The sequence below is a fragment of the Scophthalmus maximus genome, chromosome 14, assembly GCF_022379125.1.
Source record: "Scophthalmus maximus strain ysfricsl-2021 chromosome 14, ASM2237912v1, whole genome shotgun sequence".
NCBI lineage: Eukaryota > Metazoa > Chordata > Actinopteri > Pleuronectiformes > Scophthalmidae > Scophthalmus > Scophthalmus maximus.
In genome coordinates, this window is record NC_061528.1 from 15,087,280 (window position 1) to 15,104,755 (window position 17,476).

General features: G+C 42.5%; 1 protein-coding gene across 2 annotated transcripts in view; it reads left to right on the top strand.

Annotated features, from left to right (window-relative positions):
* Positions 1-1,909: 1,909 nt before the first annotated feature.
* The window catches only part of thsd7ba (thrombospondin, type I, domain containing 7Ba), a 165,477-nt gene continuing 149,910 nt past the window's right edge, over positions 1,910-17,476 (top strand). The window contains exon 1 of one of the 2 annotated variants that reach the window (XM_047337196.1): positions 1,910-2,525. The gene's annotated coding sequence lies outside the window, so the exon portion shown is untranslated. Of the gene's footprint in view, positions 2,526-9,264; positions 9,512-17,476 lie in introns of those variants that run through there. The other variant, XM_035603676.2, reaches the window with a different exon arrangement.

Sequence of the window (17,476 nt, forward strand, 5' to 3'; positions counted from 1 at the left end):
TGTGACTTCACCTTATTGTGGGCTGATTTCTAGTTAGCTGCTACAGTTTTGATCATTTGATAGCATTTAGGTGATGGTGGTAGTTCCGGGCTTCTGGGACTGCGCATGCCGGCTCACTGCCATGGTTTACAATTGATGAAACTGAGCCTCCATTAATAGAAATTTGTCTCACCTCCGCTTCTCCTGCTGTGACGAATCAGAATGTCTGCTGTGAAAGCGGGTTTTGAGCCAGGACCCCGAAACCAGAAGGAGCTCAAATTCAATTTGACAATTTGCTCTCGTGCACCGTGTCAAAGTGTCTTCAGAGAAAAAACAAAAGGGCCACTTCTCAGAGGTATGTGCGTGTTACGTGTGTAGTGAATATAGACCACAATCATGAAAATAAGGCTGCTCGCTGGAGGCCTTCTCAGCTTGCTCCGCTGCTTTGGCTTATCTTCATGAGGAAAAGATAATCATCCTCAAAGTGCTTGTATCTTCACAGGAGTCAGATTTCAAACAACACTTGCAACACAGTTCTTGGCAAATAACACAGGTTTCGCCGTAGGTTTCAAAGGCGTTGTCCTTAGAAGATTAAAACACACACGCAAACATTATTAATATGCTAATTGGCATGTCGCCACTCTATATTAAAAGCAAATCAATGATTTGATAAACACATTCTCACTTCCAATATGCAAAACACATAGACTTAAACTTTAGACACACGATGCATAATAAAATGGTTCAATATAAAAGTAAATTTATAAGATAGATAAAAGAACCCAACACATGGGCTCACATAAAATACAAAGTTCAGCTACTAACAGTAGAACAATGGAGAAAAAACAGCGTAACTGTCCAAATATGTAGAAAACACCTGCATGTACCATCTAATAACATGAATGCTATATGGGATTGGAGAACATCCATCCTCCGGACCCAAATATTAAATACAAAAAAAAAGAAACAAAAAGAAATACAGTAAAAAGAACTTGTGACTGCAATTCATTTTAATAAGGTGATGCAAGGAAATAAAGACAATTATCAGTACTTGTCTTTTTTTTTGCAATCGTCTACCGTTGTTAGGTCAAACCTTAATGCTGCCTGAAACTCACTTTCAAATTTGTGAAACCTTTATCTTATTTGTAAAAATACAAAAAAGGGAGCTTTCACAGTTTATGTAACACACATACGTCACTTCAGACCTGTCATTTTGCTTGAACTTTTCCACATCCTGCTGAATTGCAAAGGTTTGATAGTTTAAATAGCACAAAGGTTTTGGGTGAGGTATGTTTCAACACATCAATAAAGGAAAGGATACCTAACACTGTGTAGGCTGGATCGGCTGACATCAGGCTGGATCCTGTCTGTATAATGTATTTTGTGGCCAGTGCCATCTTGGTTTTTTAAACCAGAAGTAACAATATTTAGAGGAGGACCATGCACCTATTGGACGGAACCGGCTGTCAATCACGCTGTATCCACGCTCCAACACATACCATACTTCATGGTCTATTTTGCTCAAAATGGGACCATAATTAATAAAATGAACATCACTCTGTATTGAATAAGACTTGTAACTAGAGTTTGAGACCATGAACTCATCAGGAAAATACGCAATAAATCAAGTGAGAAGTAGAGTCATTTTATCATAGACTTCTATAGAAACTCACTTAATATTGCAAACTAGTGACGTCGCCCTCTGCTGGTCATGGGAGGGAGTACAGGTCAAGGCACTTCTGCATGGCTTGTCCATTTTAATACATACAGTCTGTGGGAAAAAAAACAGTGAAATGTCCCTCATTTTTCACACATACAATACATGTTAATAACAATTATAAAGTGGTTTTCAGACAGCAGCGAGGCTTTGCCTCAACTGTCGCGAGAAAATAAACGACGAATCCTTTTCCTCGTCAGATGTAGGTGCAGTTCCCCATTTCCTACCCAGGGGGCGTCGGCGCGTCGTGCCCTGTGGTCGTGCCCGTGCCTTCTGGGCTGTGCTGTGTGCCTGTCAGGCCACGGGCAGGGCGAAGGAAACCCACAGGTAGCTGCCTGTCACGTGTCGTCGCAGGACAAAACGAATTAACGATGATTACCGCGCGTTTCTTTCCTCCTTGTTCTTGAGAGAAATAGTTGAGACAAGTCGCCGTGTTGAGTTTGCAGTAAGAGTCACTGCGATGGTGAAAGAAGAACCCTGAGAATCATCACAGCAGTCTCTGCGTGTACTGACAAACAAACAAACAAACAAACACCGAAGGACACTACAAGAAACGTCCAGTTTTTCCTCTGTCCTGCGATGGAACAACACACTCGACAAGCGCTAGTTATGTTTGTCTGTGGGATGTTATGGGACAACTGCTGTCTTTGCATCCATCATCATCATCATCTGCATCATCATTATCATCATCATCTGCATCATCATCATCTGCATCATCATCATCACCATCATCAACATCATCATCAACATCATCATCATCATCATCATCATCTGACATCAGGTGCCTTAGCCGAAGGGAAGCAGTTCCGGCCATCATCGCATTAGAAAGGTTGGTGCCATATGTGCATTTAAATAATTGAGTGTTTTTCAAACATTAACTTTATGGCCCTTGATGGGTGAGAGAGGTTCCCCACCCCCTGTTTACTGTGTGTGCTCACAGAACTGCTTGATGAGGTCGAGATGAGATATAGATATATAGATATAAATATATATAGATAGATGTATAGATAGATTGTTTATTGGAGTAATACATTTGAAATGTTCTGGATTTTACATCTCTTGCGTGACAAATGTAAACGGAGAGCTGGAGTGCATTGCAGCGCTCCTCGCCTCCTGCTCATTGGGCCAATCATCACTCGCAGTGCAGATGTCTCCTCTGACGACCAATCGGATTCTAACATTGCGTGTAAATCGCTATGGCGACATTGAAAAAAAGTAAAACAAAGGCCTTATTGTGCAATAGCATTTTTCCGTCTTTCCTATGTCATTTCCCCTCGTCAGTTTATTATGAGAATGTATAATTACAGTCGTTACTCTGCCAACTCTTACTATTGCAGTGCCGCCACTGCAGGTAAGTAGTCTACCTGAGGGGTTAATGTATAGTGCTGCTAAATCATGTAAAATTATACATGAGTTGCAATGCGTCCAGGGCAGGAATGGGTGACGGACTCGTTTGGAATTTGTGCATAACGGTCGTGAAAATGAGCAGAAAAAAACAGTGGGATGTCGCATAAAGGTTTGAAAGCTTGGCTGAAGTGAATGTGTAATGACAAAAAGAACATCCGGATAGCTCATAGAAACTTTGGTGTCTGCCGTTATGACTTTGCTCTATTGCAAAGCCCAAAAACCACGAGGGTCCCTCCGCCCCGCCAGTCAACAACTAATATGATTGGAGTAAAAAAAAAAAAAAGATAACACTGAGTGGACAGTGAATGACTGAATGAGTGTTTGTGTGTGAATGCTGCCCCTATCTCAAGGTGAGTGTAGTAATTGAACAAAGTAAAGTATAAACCTGTATGGTTGGATGACCATATTTGTGGGGGTCAAATTTCCCACTAGTGTTCTTTGGGTGGGGGGGGTCCCGTGGTCCGCCATGGGAATCATGTGCATGATTAGTCTGTAGTCTCCTTTGTTATATACTGTAGGCCACATTTGACGTAGTACAGCTGTGACCTCACCTCCAGAATACTAAAGCGGTGACTGAAAATGGCAAATCTGCCGAATGAACTGCCCAGCTTCCCAAAACAACCTCTATACTTATCTCTGCAACACTTTCCGGGTTCTACTTAGTACTGCTCAACCACTTCAGGTCCGGTGCAAAGTAACGCCATTAAATTTCGATGACGCCGAAAAAAGTGGGTGACAGCAGTTGAGGGCCTGATGGAGGGTGGGGTCTGTTTGAATTGACAGTTCACGCCGTCAAAAGAATCTCCACATATTGAGTTTTGGGACCAGTTAGTTTTCGGGATCGTGGAGCGGTGGCCATTACCAAACCAAAAGCCCCTTTGAAATAATGTTTATGGTGTGTCCGCTGAAGATGTTCGACCTCTACAGTCGAGCACTGGTTCAGTTTTACGCCGCCATAAAAGAATGAATCATCTCCTTCACCATAACTGTCCAGTTCAAGGACAAAATGCAGCGCATCGTTTAGCACGGCTCAGTTGATCTACTCTTGGGTCCTCCCTCAACGTCACTGAGCCCAAAATCTTTGACCGCCGTTTGCCATTGGTGTTCTCGCTCAATCATGGCCAAATCATGACAGGCACACATGTTGTGGCCTCTCACTAACTGGTCACATCCCATTACTCACGGGTCAAAGGAACAATGAAGCCTATGCACTCAGTCCATCAATCATGTCAGCATTTCCTTTACACTTAATGTCCGCTACAAGTGTGCGGCAGCATTACGAAAACAAAACACTAATAATATTCACACAAATCCACAAAAGTTCTTTGTCGGGCTGATTGATTCTCAACTTTGCATATCACAGTTCCACATGTTAAATTGCTAATTATTATTTCCAATATCCATTTTCAAAACCAATTATTGCTTTTAATTTACAAAGGTTTTTGAATGCTCTTAGGTCGCTCTTGTGCTAATGTTATTTTCTCTTATTCATTTTTTTCCATTGTACTTTTAATGCAAATATGTGTTGCGCTTACATGCTGCCCTTTTATTAGTTTAATTACTGTTAAATGTCAGAGGATATGCTCTAGTTTGAATAGATGATAAACTATCTCCCTCACAATAGCTTGGGTATGATTAAATAAGATATTACATTGCATGAAGAAAGTAAATGGAAGGAGTTCCAATGCCTGTGTAACATACAAGATAAGTTAATTTAACCACAACCATTAAAGATTTGGTTCCACGCAGGGGCTTGCCTCCGACTGTCACTGACATGTGACGTTTAATGCTTCGAAGGCGGACAGACAGGCAACCTGATGGGAAAACCCGATTGGCACTTGGAAAGAACCGCTTTAAATAAAATGCAAAAATCAGATAGCAAGCGGCGGCCAGCCAGCCGTAGTGCTCCCTGCGACTACATGGATGGGAGAGAGCATCCAGAGGCGGAGATGCAGAGAGCCAGCTATCATCTCCACCTGCGTAAGGTGATTTGAAATTTACTGCCAGGATTAATGCCATCCGCAGATTTCGATTTGGTCTGCGGCTTTTCAGTTTGTGACTGATTATTCAGAGTGTTTTCCAGTCTGTGTAGCTGGGGAGATTGTTATAGGAGTTCTCTCGGTGCGCCCTTTTGTGAGGGGAGGGAGGGGGTGGGGGCTCAAGAAAGTGATGCCTTGCACTTGTACCACAGAATACAGCCTAGTCGCATGTGTATCTCAAAATTGAAATAATGAGAGAGGACACCACTGCAAGTCCGCTGCGATTCTTTATTCACAGCATGAGGATGAAAGGTTTGTCTTTCCACTTGGTAAATTAGCAAACTCGCTCTTTTAGGAAAATGATAGAAGCAACCTTTTGGCCATCTAAACCTGCAGAAAGAAAAACAGGCTCATTGGCTGTCAGATTAATTAGCATGATCCTGTTTTGATTCGGGCTTTTAGATATGGCGCAGTACACACACAACTGTGTGATGGGTCAGCTGCTTTGTGGCTCCTGTCAAGGAGAAGTTTCTTGTTTCTGAGGAGCAAGGAAAGCAAGTTGACAGATACTGAAGGAGGAGGAAAAAAGTCCCAATTATACTTGGTTATATTTCTCTTTGAATGGAAGTGTGGTGCGGCAGAGGGTTGTCAGGGCAGAATGACGGGAACTCAAGGGGGTTTATCGCTAGCACAGCCAATTATCCCACAGTTGGTCAGAAAGAAGAAGTGTGGGTCAAACAAAAGGAGTCCATCAAAAATACAATAATGGAGGACATGGAACTGCCAGCAGATAGGCTTGTGTCCCTATAGTGAAATATTCCGGTGCAGTGCAATTGATACAGAAATAGGACAGTGGTGATGAGTGAATGAATTGTAAAATATGGACTTAAGATGGAAGGGGGAGATTTTATAAATTTCACTAGTGTCAGACACAGGCCAATGCTTTATGTCATTCATACAGTTGAAATGGAATGTGGCGCATTTAGCCCCAAAGTGGCTGCACAGATTTAGTGCATCATGATCAGTTTACTAGTCATGGGGACTACCACTTGGCTTGTGAAAAAAAAGAAGCTGTTTCATATGACAAAATAACCCCGCATAATAGTAGTCATTGTTGTTATCTTGACTTGGACTTGATCCTGGAGACCAATTTCTTCCGCAGAGTGCCTGGACCTGGGGTGTGGAGACCATAGACTGTATAGAAAGATGGATGTTGTACAAAAAATTTCCTGCATACGCATCTTGCATTTTCGATATCATTTGGAGCTAGAGTCTGTGCAACATTGATCGATGTGTGCAGCCGGGATATAGAATAACACACACTCCAATTGAGAGTGAGTCTCAGTTGTCAATAATGACGTTTCGCCCTGTTTTTATAGCATCAAATATCTAATTGAAAGTAAACTTATCGGAAACACAAACACACAATCATACATGGATGTAGGAAGACCTACCTAACAAACCATGGGTTTGTGACCTATACTGCAGCCAGTCACCAGGGGGCGATCCAGATGATTTGTCTTTACCTTTGGGTCTATGCTGGACTCTGAAATAGCGACTTAAAATTGGCAACTGCCCTATTTGGAATCACTTTTTTGCTGTATTTATAAACAATGGTTATTTTATGTGTCATCTGCATAAAAATGAAAATTGATACCGTCTTTGTGGATGTTTTGTCAGATAGATGGGAAATACAATTGGTGCCAAACTAGTATTAGTATGGAAACTCAAGGGTTGGGGTTGCGGTTAAATAGACTTGTCATGCAGGCTGTAGGTGAAAAGCAATCGGATGTTAACAAAATTCAATAAGAGTAAAATGCAGCACATTCTAAAATAATTGATATCTTCCCTGCATTATCAGCTGATAGCAAGTCAGGAGTTGATGTGGATTTTGTTGTGTGTAAAAAAAAGTTGCAAACTACTACTAATACTGTAAGACCTGACATCTATTTTCGGCTTTTTATTTATCTGGGAAGTTGTTCATGCTCAATATGCAGACTATTTCCCCCGCTTTGCTCCAGCTTCACTTTTCATTTGGACAGTCTGCTAATATCACTGCACAAACATGCTGCTGCCGCCGCGCATTTCACTCCAGCTCTCTATTAACGGTAAACTGTAGAGTAGAAATCGGCTTTGCATTCTGTGGGCTGGAAAATGTCCAGGGTTTAGACGTAGTGCCTGGTGAGTGTCAGTGTATCTTGGTGTTCATGAAACCTTGACTGTGTTTTGTAGCGCTTCCACACAGCAGTGAGATGATGTGATCACTGTGGCTGCCCAGTTGTGGCTGCCTGGAACAATGCAGATCCTGCACAGGGTTGAAGAGTTGGCAGTGGACATTTAGGTTTGCAGGTATCCTTATGCTTTCTAAAAATGAAAACCCTCGCGGATGTAGATAATCCAGCCCGTACACTCCATTGTTTTGGTGTGTTTCTCAGCACAGATTTGTCCGATGTGTGAAACTTTTAAGGCTGTACATCTGCGGCAGGTTAGGTTTAGGCTGTTTATTTCTGAGCCATGCCCTTTTTCCATTTGTGGCTTTGGTGTAACCGAACAATACTGTGGCTGAAAGTTTGACCTCTTTGACTGACGCGGCTAAATTGCACTGCACATAACATGGCTTGAGAATGTGTTTAATCACTATTATTTTGTTTTTCATAGAAAGACAGACAGATTATTCTAGGATGGGACAAGAAAAAGAATAAGACAATAGAAAACAGTTATAAATTCAGATTTACTCTACTAACTATAACACACCTTCCTCACTTAAACCTGCATAAATTGGACAGTGGGGGGAAATCCAACAAACTGTGAATACACCGCTTATATATTATCGAATCCTAAAGTTGATAGGGCTTACAGGTTAGCAAGCGGTTGCCTATTTGCACAGAGCCACATTAATTGGAGCCAGTTTCTGGTCACGTGGCAAATATAAGCCCAGTATTAACAGTGCTTTTAACTCTGTTTTGGTCTCCACCAACTCCCAAAGAAACATTTCTGACCTTATAATTGATACATGTTTCATATTTGCTTGTAAATTGGTTTGTGAAACTAGTTTCCATGAATACAGAAAAATGGGGGAAGAAAAACCACTGAATATTACAACTGAATTTGTGTGAACAATATTAATTCACCTTAAGGAAGATTAAGACAGTTTATGTTCACTCCAATTATTCATGTTATGTCTCAAACACCGCGCAGCAAAAATGTTTCGTTATGAAAGGACATTAAAACATAATTATTCCCAGATCCACCGACAGTTGCTCAGTGAGTAGGCGACAACATCTCCTGTATAATTACTCATTATAGTCAATGACACTCAAGAACTTCAAATGATGTGAGCATTCATATCAGGCTTTCCATTCATTTTTACCACCCACACATAAAAAAATAAAAAAGCAATGGTGGACGATTAGTAATGGCAGCAAGAACGTGCTTGTAGTGTAAAGTATAGTAAGTTTAGTGATTAGATAAAACAAATGACAAACGAACAAACAAAAAGAACATTGGAAACACTATCACATCTCGCGCTTTAAGTATCCGTAGATTGGATATGAAGACAGTAAGTGCCTTCTTTCTAAAACGGTCGCTCGGAGGGATCATGCTCATTATATACCAAGAGTGGCTCATAATAGCTGAAAAGTGACATACTTCATGGGGGTGGGTCTATACATTGTGTAGAATGTGAAAAGCCATAAGCATTGTCATTTTTTTATTATTACAGTCTTGTACGCTATTGGTTAAGGGTGGGAAATGTATTCTAAATGAAGGCACAACGGAAGGCTCAAGCAATTTTGAATTGCATGACAAAGAAACACTTCCTGCAACAATTGTGAAAGAAAAAAAAAACAACCTGACAATGCACATATAGGAGAGGACCGGGGAGAATAAAGAGACATGAAAGCGCCAGGGTCCAGAATAGGAAGAGGAGACAAAGACAGTCCTTATAGGCTGCTCAGAAAAAAGAAAGTATGTGTCTGTGTGTGTGTGTGGGTGGGTGTGTGCGTGCGTGTGCGTGCATCTATGTGCAGTGGGAAAGAAGGAGGGGGGTGTGTTCACTTGGAGACAGCGGGGATGGCTTATTAGGAAATCATCTCTCTTAGCCAATGGTTTTTAAGCGAGAGGCAGATGTCGTTTGGCTGAGAAGTACCACCTCCCAGAGCCAGCGTATCCCCCTCAGTGTAAGGCAGAGCTGCGTGCGAGCAACACTGTCGCTGCTCCCTCTCCTCAGTCTGTGCTGTCCACAGACACTTTCTCGCCGTCCCCCGGATTTCTCTCACCCCCCCCCCCTCTCTCTCTCTGTCTGCGCTCCCTCTCCCCGTCCGCCTCTCTCTTTCCTCTCTTCTCCTCCTCTTCCCCGTTCTCTCCGACTCTATCCCATGAGCAGAGATAGGATCTGTTACAAACAGCGGCAGCTTCACCAAGAGCCCAGGTAAGACCTTTTCTTTTTTTTTTTGTTCATGATTTATTCACTTTGCACTGAGGAGCTACAACAGAGAAATCAGAAACCCCTCGCTGCTCACGCTCCAATGTGCACAAATTGGAAGTTTCCCCTTGCTCTGTTTCGCTGCGACGCATCTGAAACGTTTCATTTGTGAGGGCGCTCGGAGAGAGGTGCACTTTTACTGCCAGTCAGCTGTGCCAATGGCAACTTCCCGGCTTCAGTCAGAAGAGTGTGCCTGAGAGGTGCATGTAGGACAATGTGTAGCTCAAGACAAAACACACGTAGAGAAACAGAGAGATAGAGGGAAAGAAGAAGAAGAACCCCCCCCCTGCAATGGCTGAATTGGCTTTCGCTGATCAAAGCAGGTGGTAGGAAGCGAGTTAAGACTTGCGGGAACATGAGCTCAGGTGTTCGTTCACACATCGGCAGGTGACGATTGGACGCTCTATTGATCTGGTGCTGGCGTCCCCCCAGAACTAAGCTGAAGCTTAATCTAGAGGAGCTGATGGGAAAGATTGTCTCGGTGGTATATTTATGCAGTGTTCAGATGGGACTTCATACGCAGGCGGAGAGGACCCGCCTGGGGAGTCTTATCTGTCTGTGCGGCGCAAGGATGAAGGGAGCAGGACAGTCGCCCCCATCCTCCGACCCTCTTGTTTGTCTGAACAAGTGTGGCTGTATTTTTTTTTAAATGGTTTTTCTGCTACTGACTAATTGACAAAAACTGTAAATCTCTGCGCATGGAACATTAATTGTAATGCACTGCAAACTGCGAGGAAGAGTATAATTAGATTCAGTCCTCGACTCGGTGATACAGCAAAGGGTTAGGTCATAGTGGAGGTTGTGTTGTAATTGTTATTCATTGATATTTATAGCACTGGTGAAAATGGCTCCCCGTTGAACTGCGAGCTTCAAATTAATGTGAATTTGCATTAATGACTGAAGTAGCCCTTTGTTCTTGTCTCAGTCATTTAGTATAAATGATTTTAAGATTGGCCATGAGAAATATTCCGACTCTGAAGTCTAAATAAACAATAGGACCATGCAGCGTTACATCTGCAATGCAACATTGAAACACATTAGTGTCACTTCAATCGTGTCTCATTGTCGGCTTGGTGGATGTTTGCACTGCCGAAGAATTACTCAATGGGGCCTCACGAGGAGGCGTTTACTATCATGATTGATGTGGACATTATTGGCCAGTTGAAAGGTGGTCGTTGCTGATAGGCAATCTCTGAAGTCCATCTTCAGCCAATATTTTCCCGCGGACTGACGCCCCGCATCTGCGGTATGAGAAGAATATTCATCACACTGATGAATTTAAATGAAATCTGAAAATAGCTCAGAGCAAAGTTGCGTTAGGTCTCATAAGTAATACAGTGGTGTGCTTATATTTCTTTCATGACATAGTTTGCGGCGCTCTCCCTTGGACTGTGGAGAGGAATGCGAGAAATGGCTTTGTGATGTGAAAAAGACGAGGCCGTTGATGAGCGAAACATCCAGACACGCTGCGGTGGAAACATTAACAGCAGGAGCTGAACCATCAGCTGTACTTTAATCGTGAGGATCTGCACTGAAACTTGCTCATTTTCAACCGCGCTGGCGACAGCCACAGTGCTGCAGATGGGTTGCCTTGATTCCATTTGGTGGCACACACTGCACACAGTACCTGCAAAAAAAATATCCACAGCTGGCTTTTGTCTGTCACGGGACTATTAATGGCACATTTTTCACTTTTTCAGCTGCACAGCCACCAGCCTAGAGATGAATAGCTACTGTAGTGCCGCGCTTTACTCAGTATACTGAGCACCTGGTTTACCATGGTTTAATGTAAAACAATTTTTTAATGTTATCTGGAGCAAAAAAAGAAGCTGCCTCAGCTACTTGCCTGACACAGCCTCTGTCATTAACCCAGCACTCAGCCAGGGACCCAGAAAAATATCTGCGTTTTTGAGGAAATTAGAGTCGGAGAAATGGGAGGGGGGGGGGGGGGGGGGGGGGGGGGTGGCGGCTGGTGCCTTTTCCGTCCGCTGAGGGTTCTCTACTGACAGCTACACTCAGTCTTTTTTCCCCATTTTTTCTGGTTGGTTGTGAGCTGCCCCAGGTGTGACAGGCAGCCGGAGTAATGGTGGATGTTTGACAGATGCATATTTCCAGCCTTGAATGCTTCATATAAAGAAGATAGACGGCGTGGATTCCGCCTGAGCGGGGGACAAACTGTGGGCTGTGAATCACCGCGATGAGTGTGCCACCCCTGTGCCTGATTGATCTGTCATGTGACTCTTACATTACATTGCTTCCAAGTTGCTAATAGCATTCCCACCCCGATTGAAACACGAGGGTGGTATATTGGTATACTGGAGGTTTCTGGAGCCAGGCGGTGGCTGACCAACCCTACAAGTACGTGTTCGATAGTTTGATTTCAGAAAACAAATATTTTGAATGAAAAGCATGTCTCCTACTCGGCTCGTGTGTGTGTGTGTGTGTGTGTGTGTGTGTGTGTGTGTGTGTGTGTGTGTGTGTGTGTGTGTGTGTGTGTGTGTGTGTGTGTGTGTGTGTGTGTGTGTGTGTGTGTGTGTGTGTGTGTGTGTGTGTGTGTGTGTGTGTGTGTGTGTGTGTGTGTGTGTTGATTTTATTCCTACAGCATCAGTGGGGATGGTAATATTGGAGATTATGTGATAATTAATATTTTATAAGCCTATCAGGGCACATAACCAGGAGTCAAGGCCAAGAGATTACATTACAGTTTGTACAGTAGAGAGCAGTGTCTCTTGGCAAACAGACATCATCTGGCGGCCGGAGAGGAGCCAACGGAGGGATGAACTCTCCCAGTTACTCTGTATTTGTCCCTTGTGGGCCCCTGTATGACCTCAAAACACTGTACAATTTCACTGTACGGATCCATCCGGGAGCGCCCCACATCCGCTGGCTCATTTATTATAAGCATATACATCTCGTCACTCTTCATTTACTTTAATTCCGCCATTGCAGCGTGTCAAATACTGTTCAATATATAATGTTATATTGGTCTCCAGCCTAATTAATGTCAGCACAGACTAAAATTTTCAATATTGTCTACAGGAGTAGACCAATGAATAGTCGAAAACATTGCAAGTGTCTCTGTGAGGCTCCACTTATACTGTATCACAGCAGTGCTTTGAGCTTATGCTAACATCAATGTGTAAACATATTGATTATATGTATTGATTGCCATGTTCACCTTTAGAATTTAGAATGCTAACATTTGCTAATTAGCACTTAGAATGATTAGTAAAGCGAATGTCATTAGCTTTGCTGGTATTAAACTAGCATATTGGCCAAATGATGCAACCTCTGGGAACTGAGATTGTCTGTTAAAAATGTGTGCCAAGTCCCATGTAGTAGATTTAGGGATATGTTCCTGGGTAAGAAATACATTCGGACCTGCTGATGGCTGTGGTCGAAAAGTCAGAGGATGACTTAAGTCTTCAGGATTTATTTTATATCCTCTGGGGACCATAAATGTTTGATACAAAACTTCATTGCAGTCCGCTTAACAGATGTTGAGCTGTTTTGCTCCGGACCAAGTGCTTCACCAACTGACCCAAAGTCAAACAGGAGCCGCTCCACTCGCATCATGGCTACAAAAAATAAACGAACCAATTATTAATTATGACTTTAGCTGGCCGACAATTGCCACATTCAATTGATGGAACATTCTTTTTTATACATGTGTCAACATTTTTTTGTAGACTTCTAGTTCGACAGTAACTTTAATTACCAGCCAGATATTGCTGTAGGCTATAAACAAAAATACCAAAATAAAAAAAAAACCCTGTGTGAAATGAAGATTATAATACAAATTAGATAACAAAATTAAAAGTGCACAACATTTTTCTATATATTTACATTTCACCCAGAGTTGCAGCTGAACCACATACTGTATTATTACATCACCCACAACCTCTCTGTGCCTGCAACTTAGTGCATTTCTTCACATGGCGTAGGTGTGTGTAATCTTTTAAAGACCTAATGGTATTTCAAAACAAGGTCTAATGAAAGTGATTTTATAAATGAAACGTACTGTACGGCACACTAGGAGTTTTCTTTCCCACTCTTCTAATCACTGACCCGGTTTCTTAGTCTTAAGAGCAACCACTATAAGTTATAGGCCATAAGTCATCTCTTAACATAACGGTTATGACCCGATGTTCTGTATTGCAAATGATATGTTACACAACTGTTTTTCTTTTCTTTCATGTGAGAGCTTTGCTTGTTACAAGAAGATGAACCAGGGACAAATGGTTTATTTCACACATATTTAGCACCGTGGGTTTTTCTATTTTATAGAGCATGTGTGTCCCAATATGATGCAATGAAAGGACAGAGCAAGTGGGAGGCTATTTGTCAATGCCATCCTTATGCTAATAGGATTAGATTCATCTGCAAAGAACTCAGAAGGGCTGTATGGATTGAATACATCGCTGCAATAATACTTAATAACAGATAGAGACCTCACACAGGCAATAAATTCTGAAATGATTTTTCTCATCAGCTCAGTATGCTGTTTGGAAGTGTAAGGCTCAATATCCGTTATCAGACTGTACATACACACAAGAATCTGTCAGTCTGTCTGTATAAAGCTGGGGTGTGTAACTTTTTCTCTTTTCAAGTTTTTAACTGAAATATGCTCTCAAACAAATCTTCAAGTGGAGAGAGGTGCTGTCACAGGCCTCTGCGATTCAAGGGGTTTGTGCAAAGCCTCGCTCTTTCAACCAATGAGAGGAGGCCAACGTCGGGAGTGGGAGCCATCAATCAGCACGTGAACACGCTCGTACTTGTCTTTTAGCTGCTGGAAGACGTCACTGTGCCTGACTCGCAGGCTATTGCGAACTCTCGTCTCCTGCATTAGCGGAGACGCTGCGCGTGAAGAGGACGTCGGTGAAGGAGGGAAGAGGGAGGGAAGAGGGAGGGGTGGGAGGAACGGAGGGTGTGCTGTCAAGTCTCATTGCTGGCACTACATCTTGAGTTCCAAAACTTGCATATTGTGGCTTTTTAGAAATTACACAAGTAATAGGACTGGCAAAAAGCGTGATGTTACACATTGTAATGGAAACACTGATGCAGTTAGATCAGGAAGACGGAGGCCGTACGCAAATCTGTATGCAAAATCATATAAACATGTTTGTTTTTCATTTTGGTTTTTTTGACCAAAATTTGATTGAATTCTGTGAGTCGTTTATATAAACCTTATATGATCTTTTTGCAATATACTGTTCCAGTTTCAAAGTTCTCCCAAAGACATCGTGCCTATTTCCTCTTTAGTCCCAATGCTCTCGACAAGATCATCTTCTGATCAGTCTGAGCTCAGTTCACTGACTAACTCCATATTCACTTCCATGATAAAAAAAAAAACAGACAGAGGAAATTGACTCGGGCCGTGAAATGGAAATACAGAAATGTCATCCCTATCAGAACTAAATTTGAATTTTGAAAATATGCCTGCCAGTGTGAAGTGAGACTTGTTAATCAGTCATCTTTTGTCCCTGATCCAAAAGTTAAAATGCATCAGATAATTGTTATTTTATTATATAACTATATATTTTTTTTCTTGATATCTAAGTACATTTTAAGACTTAAAAAAAAAAAAGAGCCCCGTTGAACAGATCTGCAATAAGAAAATATTGAAGTCTGCACCGCAGCTTTCCTTTGATGGATGTCTTTAATACTTTGAGCAAGGACGTGTCAGTGTGGGTCTGTTGTGGCAACCTCTTTATCTACAGAATGAACAAATAGCTGAAGTTCAAGTGCAGTTTTAAACCAACCAGAGCACTTCGGAGGCGTGGTGCATGATGTCGCTTAACAGTGACCCCCCCCCCCCCCCCCGACCTTTTTATTCATCCCAGCTTTACTTGCATTGCCTGCTGACGCATCCAGTCATATCGTTGAACTGCTGACTGCCACTTATTTATTTTGTGGCTGTGTGGTTTATTCGTGGGAAAACTAATTCACATTCAGCCCATTCTTCCAAAACCAGCTGTACACTGGTGAACATCCAGTGTACATTTGTCCAAGTCTGAACATGGGTGTTTGGAGCAATTTGCTCCCATAAGTCTTTCTTATATCAGTTACTTACTGCCTGCGGACTTAAGGGATGGCTTTAAATGTTTTCCAGGGAGAATAATGCATTTTTGCCCTCTGTGGGCGAAATGTGTCACTCTTCTGCATTTCAATGAACGTAGCCGATGGTGTTGAAACATGTGTCCCAGTGTAGAGGAAATCTTGGCATTTCCAGCAATACAGTATCTCCATCATAACTGGAGTTCTGACATCTCAAGCTGGCTAGGGAAGCAACTGCATTTATGGATGCCAGAGTGGTTTTTACAAATCCAGTTTACACTGCTAAACACTGCCTCCAGGAAAACAGATAACATATTCACAAACTCCAAAAAAATCCGGCAGCACCTTTCAATCTGGTCTGTAATTATTTTTGTTTTGATTTTTCTGCCAGGTTAACTGAAATTGAGTTATTGAACAGCGTCCTGATGACCACAACAACGAAGGTGTCTCCTAAAAACAAATCAAATAATTGTTTTGTTTGTTGTTGTTTTGAAAGTTATTCCTGCAAACAGACCCATTGGAAGAAGGCATTGGCATGTTTCAGCTCCAGAGACAGAGAATATCGTCACACCACTTGGGGATCTTCTGGCGTAAACATACAATATGCAGAGAAAATGAATAATCATGGCAGATTTTAATATGCATCACAACCATCCCGAGTGTCATGCATGGAGTGAGAGTCCTCACGCACTGCTGTGGTGGTAAACAATGGGATAACAGTAGCATGTTTGTGTCGACAGGGATTTATTTCAGGCTGGATGACTGGATTCTTTTCATGAAAACATTTGACTGCGTATGCACAAGGGCTTTTGTGCGTGTGCACATACGTGTGTGTGTGTGTGTGTGTGTGTGTGTGTGTGTGTGTGTGTGTGTGTGTGTGTGTGTGTGTGTGTGTGTGTGTGTGTGTGTGTGTGTGTGTGTGTGTGTGTGTGTGTGTGTGTGTGTGTGTGTGTGTGTGTGTGTGTGTCCGTGTGTGTGTGTCCGTCAAGTGATTAACCATGCCAGGAGCATCCGGGGATTCCTTGATCTCATTACCTCTGCTGACACAGGTCAGTAAAGCTTCATATCGACATCAGAAAAAAGGTCAAATCACTCAAGGTGACTGACCTTTAGTGGAGCTCACAATTTTTTTGTGCGTTTCATTCATTTCTTTGAATTCAATTAAGTTTTGTCACACAGGGACCCAGTGAGTGTTTTTACTAATCAAACCTCTTAGGATGATGTGTGTGTGTTTTGTCACTCACTGCCGCAGAAAGGTGATAAATGATCTGCCCCAGCTTGCTAATGGGAAACAACTCACCGCAGCTTGCAAACATCTGAATGCACTTCAATAAAGAAATTCTCCCCAGAGGAAACCTCTTATACTGAGCGCTACCCTTGACATAGTTAGTGATGATGATTTCCTGCTCCCATCCCTCTTTACAGCAGTCCGATAGAAGTTGGGATCTGGAGGCTATTATTTGGGCAGAAGAATCACCATGCTCGGCTGGACTATTACTACTCCACAGTGCTCCTTTAGAACACCAACGCTTTTTTTTCTTCTTCTCTCGAGTCTATTGAATTTGCCCGAGCCCCAACACCCCAACAGATTTCAATTACATTAGCCTCCACTCCCCCGAATTGGAATACAAATGCAGGAGCTCGGGCAAGTCTTATCTCAAAGGTCTTTGTCAAGTAGTCGGCTTATTTGTCTGCAGCTCCTTCCATCTGGCCGTGCAGGTTATTCTGTTTGTGTTATGCACTTGTCGGGCAGCTGAAGGAAGCCGTCACAAGACCCAACATCCTCACGGCCCATTGGCCTTTCGCTTGGATCTCCTGCTCCCATCGCCCCTATTAACTCTGGATCACTGGCTA